Source organism: Strix aluco, chromosome 5 (genome assembly GCF_031877795.1).
Source record: "Strix aluco isolate bStrAlu1 chromosome 5, bStrAlu1.hap1, whole genome shotgun sequence".
NCBI lineage: Eukaryota > Metazoa > Chordata > Aves > Strigiformes > Strigidae > Strix > Strix aluco.
The window spans coordinates 9,746,156-9,752,349 of record NC_133935.1 but is presented as its reverse complement, the minus strand read 5'-3'; the positions used below and the strand labels follow the sequence as shown (position 1 = coordinate 9,752,349).

At 46.1% G+C, this 6,194-nt stretch overlaps 1 long non-coding RNA gene across 1 annotated transcript; it reads right to left on the bottom strand.

Moving 5' to 3' along the window:
• Positions 1–320: 320 nt before the first annotated feature.
• Positions 321–4,210, bottom strand: LOC141923700 (uncharacterized). The gene is made up of 3 exons (XR_012623379.1): positions 4,056–4,210; positions 1,162–1,313; positions 321–467 (listed from the first exon to the last, which is right to left on the bottom strand). It is a non-coding gene; the product is annotated as an uncharacterized LOC141923700 (long non-coding RNA).
• Between the last annotated feature and the right edge of the window lie 1,984 nt (positions 4,211–6,194).

Here is a 6,194-nt window from a genome sequence, read left to right as displayed (position 1 = left end):
TCTGCATGATACCTGAACTCACCACCACTATTGCTAAACTGGGGCACTCAACACCACTGAGAAGTGAGGAGAAACAACCCAAACCACACAGCAGAGAAAACTGAAATGTAGGGGCTGAGGCTCAGGGTCTCTTCTGTTGCAGGGTTTCCAGAAGGATTGAGCACACACAATTCCTTCTTCTTCTGTTGCTTTCCTATTTCTTGTTCAGCTTAGATATTCTTTCACTAAAACTCTGTGATGATGTGTTTATTTTGTTATTTATATATTATTTTTATTAAATAAATGAGCCATAAAATCCAAACCAGCAGCCCCCCCTTCTTTCCCCCTGCACATTAATCCTTTCCGGATTAAAGTCTGTGTACATCAGCAAGCTGTGAAAAGGAAAACCAACATTGCAGCTTTCATCATCGTGAGCAGGGAGTTGTGGCGGGCCACGGTCACTGGATTGCGCATCTCACCAATGCAAACTGCAAAAAAGAAGTGAGAAAAGTAATTAAGTCACTCAGCAGTACGCCCCCCTCCTCTCATCACTTCCCTTCTTTGCCCTCGGTCCCCTCCCTTCCTCCGCTTCTGGTTTTTTGCCCTTATTTTGAGACTGACTGATTGCATCACTTTCAACCATCAGCACGTTAGGCCACGTGTAGGCAGCCGGATCTCTCCACCTGGTGCATTTTACCCGTCGCCAGCTCCCACATACGGAACAGCCACTCTTGGTGCAGCTTATACACACATGGCTTCTCTGAAGCATCACTGAGAGCAGTTGTCCTGCAGCCCCCGTTTCGCAGTGCCTCCGGCCCCAACTCCTCCAGCACAACAGGGCATGCAAATGAGGTGTCTTAACTTTGTTTTTGGGTGCTGCAACCCCAAGCTCTTAGCTGGTAAACACGGGCAGATTTTGGCAGTGCCTGTGGGTTGTGGCGGAAAAGGGTGGAGCTGTGTGGCTGCCAGTTGGGTTGGGGCCGGGAGGCAGCCAGAGCAAAGGGGGGGGAAGTAAAATGCAGCCCAGGTGCTGGTAGGCTCGGGGGCATCCTGCCAGGGCCTGCCGGCCCGCACCGGGGAGCTGCGTGCTGCAGGGGCCTTCGCTCAGAGATGTTTGTATGGGAACATAATGGGGAAGCACGAACTTTTGCCATTGTGACCCCTTCATCCTGGATGACTCACGGATGAGATGGGGCAGATACATCCCTCCAGGACTCTGGGATTTCCTGCGCAGTCGGATCAAATGGAGATATCACAGCCACTGGGTAGATCCTACAAGGAGCGGCGTTTTAGCCTCGGTTGTGGCTTTTATGTGGCGTTCATTGCGATGATGCCTGTGATGAAAAAACCCAAAAGTATGTTTTGCACAAGATGTTTTGATGTTGAGGTCTGTGGATCTGTGTCTAGACTGTATAGCTCTTTACACGTGGCTATTGGATGCATAACCAGTTTTCTTGGAAATACAAGGGTAAGGCTATTCCAATAATACAGGAAGCAAAAAAGACTTTTTTTTTCTTAAATATATGTATTTCTTTGAGTGAAGAAGGTTAAGCACAAGCTGTTACATTAAAACTCACGCTGCGTGTAGCATCAATGAGTTACTGGATGTTCATGTGTTTGGATGCACTCATCTGTACAAGTGTTTCCCGAAGACTGTCACTGACCTGCAGATATCTGGGATAGTGGCAGCAAATCCCGCCCAGTTACTGAAAATGGATGGCATGACACTTAGAGCATAACATCTACTATGTTATGATAAATATACAACATACGTCATCAGAAAGAACAGCATTTTTTATATTCAACTGATAGCATGCATCACTTCCCTGGGTACAACCCTGGCTTGGCAGTGTGGGTATGCGGTTCAAGTGTGGAGGAGGAAAGAGCACTGTGTGCCACCTTACTCCTGTTAGGAGACAAATCTGTGGGGAACAGATGGTAATGTGGCTCTCTATTCCCTCTTTCCATGTGCCGCAGACTGGCCAGCAACCTCCTTCCTTCCACAGACAAAGAGGAGCAAGGGCTGAATTGTGCCTTCCCACATTGCAGCCCTTTCCCCTCCTGGGGGTGTTTTGGGGAACAGTGGAGAACTCCACCCCTTGCCATGGGCTCCACCCTAGGGACGTAACCTGGCCCTGAGAAATCATCTCCCACTCTCACCTCCCTCTAAATTCCCACTGAAATACTGGAATTCACATAGTGTGCATCATGGCTTCATAGCTGTAAGACTGGCTGCATTTTTCTTTCACCGATTATTAGTTTGTTAAAGCCAAAACAATATTAAATTAGAAAATAGATTCAGTGCAGAGGCTGCCAGCTTCCTTTAGCTTTATTTTGTTTACTTTTCATTTGTCTACAGCCACTTCCTGGCTCTAGAAAACAGTGTTGTCTATGACTTGTAAATAAAATTAGGTCAAATAATAAAAACTGTTAATGGCAATATAATCATTTTATGGCAAGTGATTAGAAAGATATAAACAGAATATGATGACTTTAGGATGTGTACCAATGATACAGCACAACTTTCACAGGAAAAGGACATACCCAGAAATCTGGGGCAGCAAACTACAAAGAGCAGTTAAATGGAAAATGAATCTGTTTATGTATAGATGCCCGAGAAGCAAATATAATTTTCCATTAGATCTTTTTAAAATCCCATCTTTTATGCCTGTTTGCTAGCAGAGAGAACTCTTTAAATCAATAGCAAATTGGCTAAGTGACAAACTTGATCAAAGCCTCATTATGCATGAAAATTTCATTTTGCTGGCTAGGGAATTGCTAGGGGGAAGGTTTCACGTCTCTCTGTTTCCTTTGTGCTTCTCCTGCAGTATAAAGGGAATTGCAAATTTCCAAAACCCCCATAGCAGGCGTAGGGGAGCAGAGGACACCACCCCCTCGTGCATTGGTCTCCAGGAGGACAGTGACAGCCCCTCTGACTCCAACACTGTCCTCATTGCCGGGCCCACAGCAGGGTGAGCGTCAGGGCTGGGGTGGGGGGGTTTTAGGGTTGGGAAAGAGATGTTCTTGCTATGCCAAGATGACAGGTCATTTTCTTTGGAGCTGATGCTAGCTGGTCCACGTAACAGCCACCCCTAGGCTTCTCCAGCCTGCACTGAGGCCACAGACAGTCACAGTTTGACAACCCCAAGAAGACAATACAGATCTCAAGAGAAGATGCAGCCACAATCCTACAGGGAGAAGCAAGGCAACACATTGGTGCCACTGGCTTCCCTGTATCAGTGCAAAGCACACAACACTTTGGGTAGTGCTAGCTGTAGGAAAGAGCTACCTTCCCCAGCAAGTCCACAGAGGTTTGAAGAGATGCCTCCCTCTCTTCCGTGAGCTATGGTGAATCAGAAAATCTGGCCCAGGGCCTAAAAACACTTTTAAACGTGTGTCTCCTTATCTCTCCTCCAGAACTAGAATACTCTCCTGCCTCCCAAGAATTATACAAAAATAAATCTTCTCAGTTCTGCAGAATGCTTTGCTGACACTAATTGTGTTATAAGAAAGAAACAGATTTATTTTTAATGGAAGAGGACACTCATTTCTAAAGAACATGTTTGAAGGTCTGTTACCAAGATGAAAAAAATATTAAAATTTAATAAGAGGAGCAATGTGACCTCTGCATACTTCCCATTGCTTTAGCAAGGCCAATCCTTCTCACTTTACCTCAGCTTGCGCTAAGCTCCATGAGGGCTCCATGCACAGGAGCCTTTGCCAGCACTGGGGCCTATGAACAACACCAGCCAGGCTGCCTAGAATCAATCAGATGCTGCTGCAAAACAGCTGGAAATTACTAATCTTCTCCCTCCACATTCATCCCATACTGCCTGAGGTCTTGTGTCTCCTCCCTCCCTGCTTCTGTTCCCTTCCCTTGGTTCCCAAAGCACTCTCACTTGCTGGGGCAGATGCAGCAGGTTTGTTGTGGGCATTTCCCCCTTAGGACCTAGACATGAAGCTCAAGAACTTTGCTCCATCAGGGCTTTCATCACCTTTCTGCCCTGGCTTCATAAAAAGGAGGGGTTTCGCCTTTCATCCCTGTGTGCCAACTGACACCTACAGAGTATGTGTACCTGGAGTTTTCCAAGGAGGTGAAGGGGTGCCGGCGCCTGGATCTCACTGGCTTTGCACTGACTGACACACATCCTCTGCTCTGCGTCACTGCAGCGTGAACTCTTTGAGTGTGCAATCTGAACATGTACTTTCTGCAAGTGGTAATCATAGAATGGTTTGGGTTGGAAGGGACCTTAAAGATCATCCAGTCCCAGCCTCCCTGCCATGGGCAGGGACACCTTCCACTAGCCCAGGTTGCTCAAAGCCCCGTCCAACCTGGCCTTGAACACTGCCAGGGAGGGGGCAGCCACAGCTTCTCTGGGCAACCTGTGCCAGTGTCTCACCACCCTCACAGTAAAGAATTTCTTCCTTACACCTAATCTAAATCTACCCTCTTTCCATTTAAAACTATTACCCCTTGTGCTATCACTACACTCCCTGGTAAAGAGTCCAGAGAAAAACAAAAATTAGCACTAGATCATCAAGAAAAGCAAGCATGAGGTGGCATCGGGCATGTTCATTTTTAAATGGGTGAATTCTTCCTGGATGCCCCCTCTACCACAATTTTCAGCTCCACTGGAAATGTGTAGATCAAATATCCGATAGAGGGAAATGAATGAGCTGTGGTTGTAACTTTACACACCCATTTGGTGGGGAAATACGATAGCTAGATTTCTAAGATTTCAACTTGACCATTGCAATGGCAATACTCATTTGAGAAAAGAGAAAGGAAGAAAGGTGCTTCTTGCTACAGCTTTATTTAATGTGATATCTGGTTACCATTGATGAAAGAAATCTGCTTTGCTCTGGGAAGCAAAGTAGACACTTTCTGTAGCACCACCAAGTGGTTGAGCATCCGTAGAAAAATCTGTCTGCAAAACAAGCATGCAGCAGTGCTGCACAGCAATATTTTTCAATCACTTTACAGTCTTTTAAGCGGTAAATATGATTTTTGGCATAATTGGGATTAGCATCACAGAAGCTGACCAGAGTGTGGGTGAAGACAGTATTAGACGTGTTGCACTCAAAGCTATCAGAAGAACTGACAAAGCCTTAATGCTTATCTGTTGTTGTGGGTGGGCAGATGTCTTGAGCTGTGAACCAGGACCTGGTTGCATTAGGAGTGCTACAGGCAGGGAATGATAGGCAGATCTTTGACAAATTTTTCACTGGTAAGTGGTATCTGGAATCGGAGATAGGCAAGATCTTTCCATGCTTTTTGAGCTGAATTCACTTTTCTTCTCCTGAAAAAAAAAAAAAATCTGTGTGAATTTATAAACCAATTTGAACACATATGAAAGGGGTTGAGATCAGAAATGAAGACAGGGTCTGGTTCCTGGTTCCATGAAAGGCTCCTGGTGTAAAATTGCCCTGTGCCAGTGATAAATGATCAGTGAAACTTTTTCATGTGACATGTTATAAGCTGTTACTGCTCTACCCTTCAGGGTAGGATTCCTTTGCCTTGAGTCTTCTTCTTATGATGTAGAGAGGCCTGTAACAGCTTGGTTGCTCAAGCTCACCCCCGCCACAAAGAGGCTTGCAGGCAAAGGGATGTCCTTTGTAAAACCTGGTTCCCAACATGGTCCTCGGAGCACACAAGCATCTAGCATAAGAGCCCAAGCAACTGGTATTGCCCTGATCACAGCTTAAATGAACCCACAAATCTGACTCATGGAAAAACTAAAAGTACTGCTCCTGGGATGAGACCATCAGGCTACATCTGCGTAAAACTGATTTAAGCAGGTTTCAGTGCAGGAGCAGAGCCCTTGCATCTGCAGTAATTAGCCCTTAGAAAGGCACACTGTGTAATATGCCTCTCAGCTATCATGTCCCCCTTTAATCACTGCATTCATCAATTGTAGGTATCAGTAGGTCTCAGCCAATGACCCCTACTTGCTTCCTAGCCAAAAAGGAGGACACTGAAGCTTGTGTTCATCACTGATCTTTTGCAGCGCCACAGCAACACTAGCTCCCTTCTACCTCCAGGAACAGGGGAGAGTAAAGGCATCTCTGCCCTTCACAGGAGCCGCTCAGGTGAGAAGAGCCCCAGGAGGAATAAAAGGCCACCTTCTTCTGTACCAGCTAATGCTTCTGTAATTAATAAAGCAGGTGCTCAGTGGCCATTCTGTTTGCGTGCCTGCAAACCTGCAACACAGCCA